The 13,942-nt window shown below is 51.7% G+C and overlaps 1 pseudogene; it reads left to right on the top strand.

Annotated features, from left to right (window-relative positions):
* Nucleotides 1-6,223: 6,223 nt before the first annotated feature.
* LOC102015066 lies at nt 6,224-7,982 on the top strand (annotated as a pseudogene).
* Nucleotides 7,983-13,942: the final 5,960 nt, after the last annotated feature.

Genomic DNA, 13,942 nt, shown 5'->3' with positions numbered 1-13,942 from the left:
CAAGTGTGAGGCCCTGGTTCAACCCCCAGCATGGCTACAAAAGAAAAACGGTGTCCCCAGCCTCACCCCTGTGGAATGGGGGCTTTGCGCCTCTCACTGTCCTCAGGTTTTAATAAAGCCACACACAGCAAACGCTGAGCTCAGGGCAGGACCGAGAGCCTCCTTCCTGTCTCCAGCAGCAGACACAGATGCTGGTCCAGCTGCGCCCCGCACCCCCAGGGTATGGTAGACTGGCAAGGTAGACGCATGCTTGTGGGAGACCTACTAAGTGGAGTCCGAGGCTCAGCGCAGCCCCTCAGCGCCCTCTCATTCAGTTCACATGGCACTAGGGCTCTCAGCTGACACAGGTCAAGTGTCCAAAGCTCATGTCCCTTCCCCAAACCAACCTCAGTGTCCCCAGGAGGAAGCGCACCACTCTAGAGGAGGAGACCCTGGTGATGTGGGACCTCCAAACGACATGGGGAAAATACAACTCCCAACCGCTGGACATTAGATATGCCGAGTTCATGTTCCCCAGAATAGAAGGATGAATTCTGAGGAACAACATAGGCTAAGAATGGGAAATTTCACTGAGGGAGACAGCAGGGCCCCAGGTGGGTTGCCATGGACCCCATTTTCCAGAGGAAGTTTTATAGAGCAAAATCATGAGGTGGGTACGACGCAAGACAGAACTCTGATCACCTAGTAAGATTATGGGCATAGCTGCTTAGGTTGATCTAGTGAGGAAGGAGGTCCCATAGCAAGTCTACATGGAAAGAACAGGACCTTTTCAGGAAGAGGTGAATCAGGAGGTCCTGGTCACCCTCCCCAATGACCGATGTCTATCTAGACTTTATTGGACCAAGTGATACCAGTTATAGTATAATCTTCAATTTATTGCTCAGGGAGGCATGCAGGCCTGGTCATTCCATCTTTATCCTGAGGCCTGGCCTTTGACAGATGTGCCTCTAGCCACAGCTGTGAGGTGTTCTCATCCTGGAGGGCTTAGCCTGCCTGACTGCCTAGAGTATCTCTGCCTAACTCAGCCATCACCATGCTGGGACAGGTGCTCCTAAGGGCCTGAGAGCAGCTGGCCCCACTGGCTGCACCACCTGAGCCCTGGGCCGGAGCTCAGGACCTCTGGGCTGAGGGAGGACACAGCCCACCACTGTCCCCAGCATCGCCCCTCGCTGGACTTGGTCCTGGGACCTGTTCTGTCCTCCCCTCTGGAACCTCGGCCACCAGGTGATGGGACAGTGAGTGTCTCTGGGGCCAGGCCCTGCCTCGGTTGTTCTCCAAGGCAGAGGCTCTGTGTCACCTGCACCCTGAAAATTAAACAGAAAGAAAGGTTATGGGGCTGGGGATTTAGCTCAGCGGCACAGCACCTGCCTGGCAAGCACAAGGTCATGAGTTCGATTCCCAGTACCAGGAAAAAAAGAAAAGTTAGCAGGAGGGATCACCTGCAACTTCAATACCCATGTGCACAGGAGTCATGGAAGGACAGCACTGAGGGAGCACTTGTGCAGCCCCCCGAGTGTGGCTGCAGGAAGATAAACCCCGCATGCAGCAGGAAGGAGCCATCCTGGGCCATCCCCTCCTGCTGGGAGGCTCCTACTCCTGGGAGGGGTGGCAGGTGCATGACCTCCCACTCTGGGACAGGGCACGGGGCATGGGGCATGCACAGTGAGGTCACAGCCGCAGCAGCTGGACAGCCATGAGCCCTGGGCCAGACCCACAGCCTCATCCACTACAGAGCACTGAAGAAAGCACAGGCTGGGCCAGGCACAGTGGCACACATCTGTAATCCTGGAGCTCTAGGAGGCTGAGGCAGGAGGATCATAGGTTCAAACCTAGACTGGGCAACTTAGTGACTTAGTGAGACCCAGTCTCAAAAAAGAGCTGGGGTTGTGGCCCTGGGCTCAATTCCCCATATGGGAAAAAAAAAAAAAAAGCACAAGCTGTCACCCCCACAGAAGGCTTTATAAACCTGTCGCCCACACACGCATCACCAGTCCACCACTGTGGCTGTGGATGCAGAGTCTGCACCAAGCCCACAGTCGCTGGCGTGGTCCACGCAGCAGAGAAGCTGGAATCCGCTGTGAAGGTGCCTGGCTGTCAGTGGAGGGGACTGGAGCCCCCTGCTGGCCACCGCAGGCACACGCCCAGCGCAACCCTCCTCTCAGGCTCAGATTCCTCCCACCCGGACCCCCAGGGGCCCAGGCCCTGTGCTGTACGGGATGAAGGCCAGGGCTTCCACACCAAGCCACATCTCAGTCCTTTGTGGGAGGGGCAGGGGCTCACTAAGTTGCCCAGGCTGGGCTTGAACTTGTGATTTCCTGCCTCAGCCTCCCAGAGTGTGGGGTACAGGTGTGCAGCCCGATGCCTGGCTCAGCGCAGGCGCAGATGGACCCGCGCGTTCTGTGGGTGAGTCACGTGTCCCCGCCGCAGAGCGGCCACTGCGCACACACGACAGCGTGCGTCTGTCTGCCCTGAGTGGCCAGCAGGGCTGCTTCTGTCTGGAGCTCCGTGGATGACTGGTGTGAACCCCTGTCCAAGCCCTGCTGTGAATAAAAGCTTCATGTCCTCTTGGATAAATACCTGCAAGTACTGGAGTTTGGGGTATCAGGGAGATGTGCATTTAATTAACTCTATCAAACACTGCCGACAGTTTGCCATTTTATGCCCCACCAGTCTTCAAAAAAGCAAGTGTAAGGCCAGGAGTATGGCTCAGCAGCACAGCACCTGCCTGGCAAGTGCAAGTCCTGAGTTTGATTCCTGGTTCAGGAAAGAAGAAAAAAAAAGTAAATGTAGTTTATGTAAAATTCGCCTTTTGAATACACATTTGTGCACATTTTGACAGCATACAGCATACAGTCGTGTAACTACTACCCCAGTGCACCATCACCCCACTCCCCTGCCCCGGGGTGGCCGCCCCGCAGCCCCTGGTCCCGAGCTGAGCAGCACATTCGCCTCCGGCCGGCCCCGCGTGAGGGAGCTACTGCGCTTTCCTAGTCCTAGCGGCTGTGCGTACCTGTGAGTTGGAATGTTACTGAACCCTGTGTGAGCGCGGGGCCCGGCGTGGCATGAAGTGCTGCCCACACTCGCACCACAGCTGTGCTCAGGGCCTGAGCAAGCAGGACCCGCCTCGCCCTCCTGCCCACTTGGGCGTTGGTCCCCAAACACAGGCTTCTTTGGAGGAAAAAACTCAAACCGGAGTCCGCAGAAACAATATCGCCTTTGCTCCTCCACTTGGAAGGAAGACAAGGTCCCACCCAGCTGAGGTGCTGTCCAAGGAAGGGCGGCCCCTCCTGTCAGCGGCCCAGAGGGCACCTGAGGACGGCGGCAAAGGGGAGCCCACGTGGGCGGAATATCGGGCAGGCAAGTCCTGTGGGTCAGAGGACCGTGGCCTTCATCAGATTCGCAAGAGATCTTAAAACCCAAAAGTTGCAAACTGCGTGGGTTTAATGCAGGGAGCGTTAAACATCACAGGGCCCAAAAGATCCGGTACTATTTCCATTTCGTGTTGGTTCTGTGGTGCCAGAGGCAGGCGCAGGCCCCACATGTCTGGGCAAGGGCTCTCCCACCGAGCTGCACCCCGCACAAGGCAAGCTGTGCAGGAAGTGATGACGATCTTAAAGTCGCCTTAGAACTAAACCACACCGCTGCCCCTAATCCAGCTGGGGTAACAACTTCCAGGTCAGGGGTCCCTGGCTGGGTCTCCTGCTGCCCCGCCGCTCCCTGCCAGGGCAATAGCCCGGACGCCACTCCAGGCTCCTGCAGCCCACTCCTTAGGCTTGTCGGACTGTCCCTCCAACATGGCCTGTGGCCACTGCTCTGCCTTTAGTGCTCCTCTGTGGTGGGCCAAGGCTGGCTGTGGCACCCAGTGAGACTTCAGCGTCCTGCTTCCTACAAAATCCTCCCCTGCCCCAGGGCATGCCAGCCTGGGGCTCAGAGCCAGGCCTCACCCCTGCGTCCCCTCCATGATTCCTGCCCCCATCTCCTTCAGGACACCGCTGGGGGGAAGACGCGCTCACTGGCCATGGCGGGCTCCCCCACCCTGTGAAAAGGCACTTCCAGGCTTTGCTGTCTCCCAGTTGGTGACTGCAGCACCGCTGTGTCTGCCAGCCACATGCACAGGTGCCTGCCGCGCCTCCTGCTCTGATGGCCGAGCCTGCTCCATCACATTGCCCTACGTATTGCTCAGCTCCAGCTGTGGCTGTCTGTGTCATCATCCCTAGAGGCTCTTCCCGCAGTGCCCCCAGCAAGCAGTGAATAGCTACAACCGGCAGCACACACGGGGCTTTACAGGGGGCTTGCAGGATGTACCCAACTTTGACATTAATTAAGCCAGCTACTTTCTCGCCAGGATAAAGGCACTTTTGTCCTGACCCTTAATGCACCCTTTCTGACCCAAATTGTGCGGGTCTAAATCGGAGGGGGGAAAAGCCAGGGAAAAAATGGCAGCCATGGCTGCAGAGGCAGCTACCGCAGCGTCCTCCAGGGAGGGGGGCTCCAGTGCAGCTGACCTGGAGATGGAGCCCCTCCCCAGCAACAAGGAGGGCACTGACCCACTCCTAGGTCACCGCCACAGAGGCAGAAGAGTTGGTGCTAGACAGTGAGGTCAAACGGCAGTAGTCCTCCCCTCAGGCTGAGGAGCCACTGCCGGCAAGGGAGGCCGTCTGCAGCCCTGAGGTATGGGGCAGAAGCCACAGCCAGAGGCGGGAGCAAGGAGCAGGAGCCGCACGCTCCCGAATACAGGATACAGGTTTTCTTCTACACCAAGACTGAATCGCAGGCTGGCACATGGGTCTTGCAAAATCATCTACCCGCTCCTATCGCCTCTTTTCAGACAGGGCTTGTGTTTGCAGCATGCTGGGCCACACCGGAACTGCCGCTATGCGCACTGGCCAAGCAGATCTTTCTCGGTTACTCCACACTCTCCAATGTGCCTTTCGGTCACATCACGACCCCCATTTTACTGGTCATTTACGGTCTCATTCCCCGTTGCCAGGGCCTCCCCCTGAGGGAAATGCTGCAGTAGACAGATTGCCGGGTGCTGTCACTGCGGCTCCCTCAGATACGATCAACAGGCTTCTGCCTGCCGTGCCACCTTCCACCAAAACGCTTCTGCACTGAACAAACAGTTCCTCTGAACCCAGGAACAGGCTCGACAGTTTGTTAAACAATGCTCCTCACGCGTAATACAGCTTCCCTCACTCCCTAGGGGGGTTGATCCCTGAGGGTTGCACCCCAATCATCTCTGGCAAATGGGTGGCACTCACATCCTGAGTCTGGCTCTCTATGCTGGCTCCACATTTCATTTCCTCAGGATTTATTTTTGCCTCTGCCCACACTGGCAAAGCAGCTAAAATGTCATCACTCATTGCTTGGATGCCTTTAACACCCTTGGCTGCCTGCGAGCACTTAAGACTGACAATGACCCAGCTTATATGAGTGCTGCCTTCCAAACCTTTTGGAAAACTTTTCACATTTCCCTTACCGCAAAAATTCCTTATAACCCTCAAGATCAAGGAACTGTTGAACATGCTCACTGTACACTCAAAATTCAAATACGAAAACAAAAAGGGGAGTCCTTCCCTACAAAATTCACAACTCACAGTAGACTTCACTTGGCATGGTGTACTATTAACTTTTTAAATCCTACTAGGGGCAGGACTACAGCAGCAGAAAGACAATTCAACCAGGTAAAGGAAAAGAGGCTGAGAAGGGTCCTTTGGAAAGATCTTTGTACTGGACAATGGAACGGACCCAGCCCAGTACACATTTGTGGTGGAAGCTATGCTTGTGTCTTTCCAGAAAATGCTGAATGGCCTACCTGGGTGCTGGAGTGTGCCCTCCAGCTGTATCATGGATCCAGACCTAGAGAAGGAGTGGGTTCCACCTCTCAAGAAGCTGATGCTCAGTCCTGTGGCAGTGATGCCCTGGAGACTGTCCACAGCCCATAGACAAAGATCAGACTAGGCCCAATCTGGGGCCAATTAAAGAAATTAACCTAGGATACCCAGGAGACAGTAACCAAAAATTGGGAAAAGAAAGCCTGACTAGGTGACACTGTGTATGGAGACAACTGAGCGGAGGCTACATGAAAGAAAGGGACATGAAAATTGCCAGTATTCTTAAGGCAAAATAAACTACAAAATTATATATTAGTCATAGATAAAAGCTTCTGTTCCTTATAAATTGTCTTGTAAGAGATCTCTGCTAATTGGCCTACAAAAAAATTCTGGGCCGAAGGTCATGCAGCCAGCGACCCGGGCAGCAGGGTGGAACTGTGTGATTATTGTATTCCCAGAGCTGTCACACCATGGCTGAAACAGACACTGACAGAAACCAGATTGAGAAACTCCTAAAAAGAACACAAGAAGTGGAGCAGCAAGTACAAAGACTTAAAAAAGAACAGCCCAACAACATCAAAGGCCCAAACATTAAAGAAAATTCTTCAGGATCTGCAAAAGCTAAGCATCCATTTGATTTCAGTGCCCACAGCTGAAGACATGTAGCCCTAAGATTAGCCTATCTGGGCTGGGGATACCAGGGCTTGCTAGTCAGGAAAATACAGACAATACCATTGAAGAGAAACTATTTGAGGAGCTGACCAAGACTCAACTGATAGGAAGCAGACAGACATCCAACTATCACAGGTGTGGGCAAATGGATAAAGGAGTTGGTGCCTTTGGTCAGATGGTTTCTCTTGACCTGCAGTCTCAGTTTCCGAGGAACAAAGATTCAGAAGGTCTTAATTTAAAAGATGGAGTTAATGATGATGCCAAAGAGATCTGTTATACCCACATTCTCAATCAGGTACTTCCTCCCGACATCCGTGTACTGGCCTGGGCCCCTGTAGCACCTAGCTTCAGTGCTAGGTTCAGCTGTCTTCAGTGCACTGACCACTATTTTTTCCCTCGTGCTGATTTAGATATTGTAAAGGTGAATTATGCAGCTCAGAAATGTGTTGGTACCCATGATTTCAGGAACTTGTGCAAAATGGATGTAGTGAATGGAGTGATTAATTTTCAGAGGACTATTTTGTCTGCTCAAGTACAGCTAGTGGGGCAGAGCCTAGGTGAGGAGAGATGGCAAGAACCTTTCCAATTATGTCAGTTTGAAGGGACTGGGCAGGCACTCCTTTATTATGAAGTCCGCTGTATGATGGCTAACCTCTTTCTGATTGGCCAAGGAACGGAGAAGCCAGAAGTTATTGATGAGTTGCTAAATATAGAGAAAAATCCCCAGAAGCCTCAATATAGCATGGCTGTAGAATTTCCTCTAGTCTTGTATGACTGTAAGTTTGAAAATATCAAGTGGATCTATGATCATAAGGTTCAGGAATTCAATGTTACTCACCTACAACAACTATAGGCTAATCATGCTGTCACAAGTCACGTGTTGTATAATATGCTGCAAGGACTGGACTCTTGTGTTACCCTATACAACAGGACAGAAGATGGATGGAACAATAGAATGGAGAAACATTAAGCCCTCTGTCATAAAGCAGACCAGTGTCTTTGTAGAGAAGTGAAAATGAACAAATATAGGCCCCTCATGGATCACCCTAAGTGCCAAGGATTGGAATTCCAGATCCAGCATTTTGTTCATGGAGGACACATTGAGCACCCACTTTTATTCCATAAGGAAGAAACAAAAACCAAAAGAGATTGTTGCAACACACTGGAAGAAGAGAATACTATGTTGGAAAAAACAAAAAAGAAGTACTATGCAGATGGAGAAATTAAAAGCATCATTTATTCATAGCAAACGTATTAGGGTCTAAGAGACAACAACCTACTAGTGTAAGTAGGTAGAAAAGAAATACAAAAAATTTTATTGCAAGAACTTCCAGAATTCTGATGATCAGCTCTTTTAAAAAAAGTGTAAGGCCTAATTAAGGAAGTTCTTGCTTAAGAAAGAGACCAAGGTGGGCATAATGGTACATACCTATCATCCCAGCACTCAGGAGGCTGGGACAGGAGGACCACTGTGAGTTCAAACACAGCGTGGGCTAGATAGTGAGTTCAAGGCCAGTCTGAACTGTATACTGAGACCCTGTCACATAAAAACAAAAAAAAAGGAGAAACTGAAACCAAACATTTTCTCATTCCTGTCCAAAGAAGAGATTTTTTTAAAAAGCAAAAAGCAATTATAATTTATGTACATCTAGAAACATGTGCCTTATGTTTAAAGTCATTAAAACCTGATCCTAAAAGGGGAAAAAAATTCTGACTAGTTTATTTATAATTAAAAACTTTAGAAATTATAAAAGTTATTATAATTTAATTTAGCAAAAAAAATAGATTTGAACATACTCAGTGTATAAGCTGATTGTGTATCTGTTCATTTGTCTATTTATCAAATGTTTCTGTTTAAGCTCAACATTTTTTTTTTCTTCTTTTCTTTCCTTTCTTTTTGCATTTTTGGATTTTTGAGGCATTTGTCTGCTATGCTTCCACCCGGGTTGCCAGCTAGTCAAAATGATGCTAAAATTGGCTGTGTAAATGTAATGTATTTTGTTACTTATGTATTATGACTTGAGAGTCCCTCATTGTTCAAATATAATGTGTTAAATGTTGTGATTGGGTTTTCTTAAGTCATCAAAAAAATTAAGATAATTAAACAAAAATCCCTTCGGGTGTGGACAGACTGTTGGACAGGACTCCAATGTATGAATAAGGAAGCAGCTGCCTGGATAATTATCCAGTCCTTGTTCATTAATGGGAAGCCCCAATAATCTGTATAGCCTTATGGAAGACACCTCCAATAAACTGGTCATCAGCAAAAGGTTAAGTTTTTTAGAAATAATACAGTAAGATTGTCTCACAAAAGATATTCTTGGCACATAACTAAATTAAGAAACAAAGGTTTTCCACATAGGTATGACAAGTCATTGTTCATCTCATGCTGTATTAAATGCACTCACACTTTCCAGGTGTACCATCTTCTAAAATGTAAAACTGGAGTTGTTTATGATGACAGACCTCTCCTTTCAGATTCAGACACTTGCCTTTCTTTTGTGCTCCAATTAATTGTGATAGAAGGTTCGTGTCAAGCCAACATGAGGTCACCGGTCAGTAATAATAACAAAAACTTATGTGACGTATGTGCTATATATGCACCACTATACTTAGAAATGCCTGGACATTAAGCAGCCCAGACAATGTCACAAATTTCTTCAGTGACTTCCCGTTAAAGGTCAGTAAGTTAGGTAAAAGCTTCTTATGTATTACATAGAGATGACTGATTAAAAGAGCTAGACTATGGTAAAATGGAAATTTACGTATGTCACAAAAATGTCATCATGATTGCTATGCTATAATATTATGTATGGTTTTGATTTTAAATTTTCTGTGTAAAATTATGTAACTGTTGCCTATTAGCATTCTACAGAGACTCAACTATTAGAACATCCATAGTTGTTAGAAAATAACAGTTCCATTTTATGTTCCAAGGTGCCTGATATTCAGATAAAATTGTAATATTAAGCTCATTGTCACCATTACTAAATGTTATGTCATTAAACTCTTTTGGATATTCAATAACTGAGGTATGGAGCCCAAAAACTAGATAGATGGGCTGAGAAAACAGCCAATATTTTGGCCCCAGCCATCAGAGGTCCATGAAGACCCAGGACATGAGGGAATCTTTTCTTTTTTGTTTTGTTTGGTTTGGTTTGGTTTTTTTCTGGTACCGGGACTCAAACTCATGACCTCATGCCTGTGAGGCAAGTGCTGTGCTGCTGAGCTAAATCCCCAGCCCCAAGGGAATCTTTTCAGTGACATACTGCAACTCTGGTGAGTTATACAAACTCCTGATCAAGGAAATTGTAGAATAACAGAGGGTAAGATTAAATTGCTACATGCAGGGACCTGAAATCTTTGGACTAGGAATCTTTAGCCTAAATCAAGCAAGTTCATCTAGAATGAAAAGGGTTTGCAAATAAAAAGGCCTTCTACAGAACCCTCCAAACACAGCTCTTCCAACTCGCTTGACCACCCATCACTTGTAACTACAAAACAGAAAAGGGGGAGATGTGGGGAGCGGGTGAAGCTGGAGCTCAATCACACAGGCGGGGCCAGAGCAAGGCCAGCCTCAAGAACACAAAGCACCTGAGACAGGTCACATGGATAAGCTGCTCCAGCCTCAAGAACACCAGGTGCCCGAGGCAAGCCACATGGATAAGCGATTATGCAGAGGGATCTCCGGTGATATTCAAACTGCTGAGTGTACAAACAAATGCACTGCAGCCTTAAGGCCCTCTCTCCCTTCTGCTCCTTATCCTCCTCCTTCTTCCTTAATTCTTCCCCCATCAGGAGAGAAGGCTCTATCTGGCCTCAGTCTTTCTGTATTCTGACTCTTGTCTTTCTTTTTCCCATCCTCTCACTGTCCTCACCCTGGGAACTTCGAGAGCTTGTGGGACATGGCAGGTCTGGCTGGACCACACTTTTCCAGTCATTGCCCAATAAACTTCCCATTGTGTAGTCCCGGACCTGCCTGTCTCTGCCCTCAGCCTTGGTGTCCCCTCAGATGCTAGGATCATGTTGTCCCAGGACATGCACCTGCATCCCCATGATCCCTCTGTTCCAAGAGAGAGAAGCACACACGTGCTGAAAGCCACACAAAAGTGTTCACGTGGCCTCGACTCACTCTTCCAGCCCGGACAGCAGCTGTAGTGTGGACACAGGTTTTCAATATGGCTCTACGTGCCACAAAAATGAGCAAACCAGCACACATGCAGCAGTGTGGAAGGATTCACAAACTCGGTGAGGAGTAGCAAAGCCCAGCAGAAGGGAACATCCTGTGTAACTTGATTCTTACGAAGTAAAAGAGTCAGCAAAGCAGACCTGGTGGGAAAGACCCCATAGTGTCTGGCACAAGGGAGGCTGGTGCCAAGAGGGACAGGAGCAGCTGCTGGGTGTGGCACTCATGCTTTGCCATAACCACTCCATGGGTTGCACACTAAACACCCACACACTTTACCAGAGGCAGGCTTGTGACAGGTAAGCTTGTCAACAAGATTGGCTTGGGGACCATCCAGCAGCGCAATAAAGCTCGCTCCTGGGTGTTTGGTGGGTCGCAGAGGCCTGACCTTGGGGTCTGTGTCTGGTCCCTGCCCCATCCTCTCTGTGATGTTCCTGTTCCTGGCTACTACGGACTAAGCAGCTTTGCTCCTCTATGCCCTTCCACGATGATGTTCCTGCCAGTGGAGCAGCCAGCCATGGACTGATCACCTGAAACCATGAACCAAGTCAAACCTCTCCCCCTTCAAACTGTGTGTATCAGGTGATCTGCCTCAGGGTGGGAAGCTGACCAACACAACATTATTCTGCAACTCAGTTGCTTTTAACTTAAAAAAAAGTCCATCAGTGCCTCCTATAAGTGACACAAAGCGGAAATCAAAGGGCAAGGAGCCAGGAGCCAGGAGCATGGGGCTGGTAGAGGGCAGAGGATGGATCTGGTGGAAAACAGCTTTGTACAGTGAGCTGGCACACATCTCCGTCTTTGTGTGAATAACTCCACGGTGTTCTTTTCACACAGCACACTCCCCTGGGCCATGTGAGAAGCAGGTGGACTGCAGGACACGCAGCGCCCACAGTGCTGCCGCTGCTGCTGCTGCAGGGGCCCTGGCTATGTGCCCTGGGTCTCACTCATCCCTGCCAGGGCTCCAGTCCCTCATCAGTAAGACAACAACCAGCAATGTCAGGTTTCCCAGCCTGACGGCCACCAATGTGTTTCTCAAGCACCACCCTACTCACCTATCACGGCAGCCCAGCAAGAATCAGTAATGAAAACACATCACCGGGGATTATTAGAAAGAAGAGAAAGTTTGCTTTAAAAGGAAAAGAAAGAAAGCTTTCCCCAGGGTCCCAGAATTTGAAGGTAGCAAAGCCAGTAGTTCAGACCCAGAAGTCATTTTTTCCAATCTGTTACCAAAAAGTAAGTGAAATAAGTAGAAATTGAATTGGACAGCCACCAGAGGTTCCCTTGAGCATTAAGCATTGTATGACACAGCCCCACACGTGGGAGACCATTTCCATGTTGGTGCTCACTCGGCTGGGAGTGAGGTGAGGTCACCATGTCCCTCTCAAGGGCAGCGTGCTCTGGACAGGCCAGCCATCCCCTTAGGGATCCGAGTATGGCCGGACTCCAGGGGGAGGCTGCGCCTCAGGGAGGGTGAGCGCCCCACAAAGCCCAGGCCCTGCCCTCAGGGCAGGGCCATCGGAGCATACCAGCCTACCAGCCACAGACCTCACAGGGCCTCTCTGACAGATGTTCCTGCATGGAGCATACAGCCGGGTTCTGAATCCCGGGTACGCTGCAGCAAAGCAGTTGCAGAACACAGAAGACAAATGGATGATGTGGGCAGGAAAGAGCCTGCCAGACCGCAACGAGCTCCTGGAGGGCGGCCCGCTCTCTCTGACCACAGGGCGACCCTCCTCCCTTCTGCATGCTCTGCAGCCCCAGGGAACCCCAGTTTCCACAGTCTCCACTCCAGAGTCACACCGGCACCAACCTACATCCCTGTCTCTGTAGGGGCGGGCACTGCCATGCACCCAGTCACCCAAGGTCCTTTTCAGCTGTCTCCCCCACCCACACTGGGGTGGAGCTCCCGCACACTAATGGGCCCAACCTTGGTCGTCTGGTCAGCTCGCTTCCTGAAGACATTCCCCAGCCTGTCCTTCCACCCCCACCCGTCCTCCCTTCCCTCCTACCATCTCTCAGGTCAGGCACGGGCCTCCTGGAGCAGCCCCAGAGTGGTCACCATCTTTGCTGGTTCCTACACCAGCCCATCCAGGACCACCCCATGCACTCTCAGGACCTGTGGACCTCTGCTCACCCTAAGCAAGACGCTCGCCGCCCCAGGGCTCTCATCGAGTCTTGCGCCAGGCTGGGGGCTCCTTCTGCAGCTTGCAGTCCTGTGTCAGCGCTAACACATGCCTCACCGGCGAGCCGGGCCGCTCTCCAGGCCCCAGGAACCAATGTGCAAACACCACCACCTGCTCACCTGGTGACAGGTGTGCCCTGACCTCCGCTGCTCCCACAAGGTCAAACACCCTCACCTCAGGGCCAGGTTGGGGCCTTGTGTGTCCAGTTCTCCTGAATACTGGAGTTCCCCTCGGGCTGAGCCGGGGGCTGCTGGGGTGATTATGGCCTGACCGGTGGTGGAGTGGGTGTGGGACGCCCACTGTTCTGTGCTTTCTGCGCCTTCTCCTTTGATTCTTTTAACAGTAAGAGGGTTTGGGGGCGGTGAGTTGGATTGCCTGGGCTCATCTCTCCTCAGTAAGTGTCACGGGGAGGGGCAGCACCTGGCCTCACCCCGAGCCTGGAAGGGGCGTTCCCAGGCCGCAGCTGCGGGCTCCAACACTGCCCGGGGCAGGGAGGCGCTGGCTGGGGCTCTGCGGCCGGCCCTGGCCCCCAGGAGGAGCGCGCCTGGAGACCAGGTCAAGGTGACTGGGGAGAGCAGCCGAGGCGTCAGAGCCCGCACGCTCGGTTGGCCGCGCGCAGAGGGCGGCTCCCGGGTGCCTGCCCAGGGCACCTCCGAAGGGCTGGGGTCAGGGGCCGAAGCCCGCGGCAGGCCCGGAGGCCCCTGCTTCACCGCTTCCCGGAGCTCTGCGGTGCCCCGTCTCTCCCACCCCTCAGAGGCGATCGGGCAGCGTGCTGACCGGGTGCACACGAGTCCCTGGCCCCTGGCCGCCGCCTGTCCCCTGTCCTCGCCCCAGCTCGACGCGGTGAAGTCGCGCCCCCGCCCTGCACTCCGATCGCCCCCACAGGCCCGCGCACACGTGGGGCGCCAGGAAGGCCGGGCCGAGGGCACAGCCCGTCTACGCTCTGGCGTAAAAACTGATGGCCATGCCCTCCCCGTCGGGGCGCCGCGGCCGGCAGAGGAAGTCCGGGTCCCGCAGGGCGAAGGACGCGGAGACCGGGGGGCGGGGGCGGGGAGGCTGCTGGC

Source organism: Chinchilla lanigera, unplaced genomic scaffold (assembly GCF_000276665.1).
Source record: "Chinchilla lanigera isolate Chin_1 unplaced genomic scaffold, ChiLan1.0 scaffold00001, whole genome shotgun sequence".
Classification (NCBI taxonomy): domain Eukaryota; kingdom Metazoa; phylum Chordata; class Mammalia; order Rodentia; family Chinchillidae; genus Chinchilla; species Chinchilla lanigera.
This window is presented reverse-complemented; position numbering and strand designations above follow the sequence as displayed.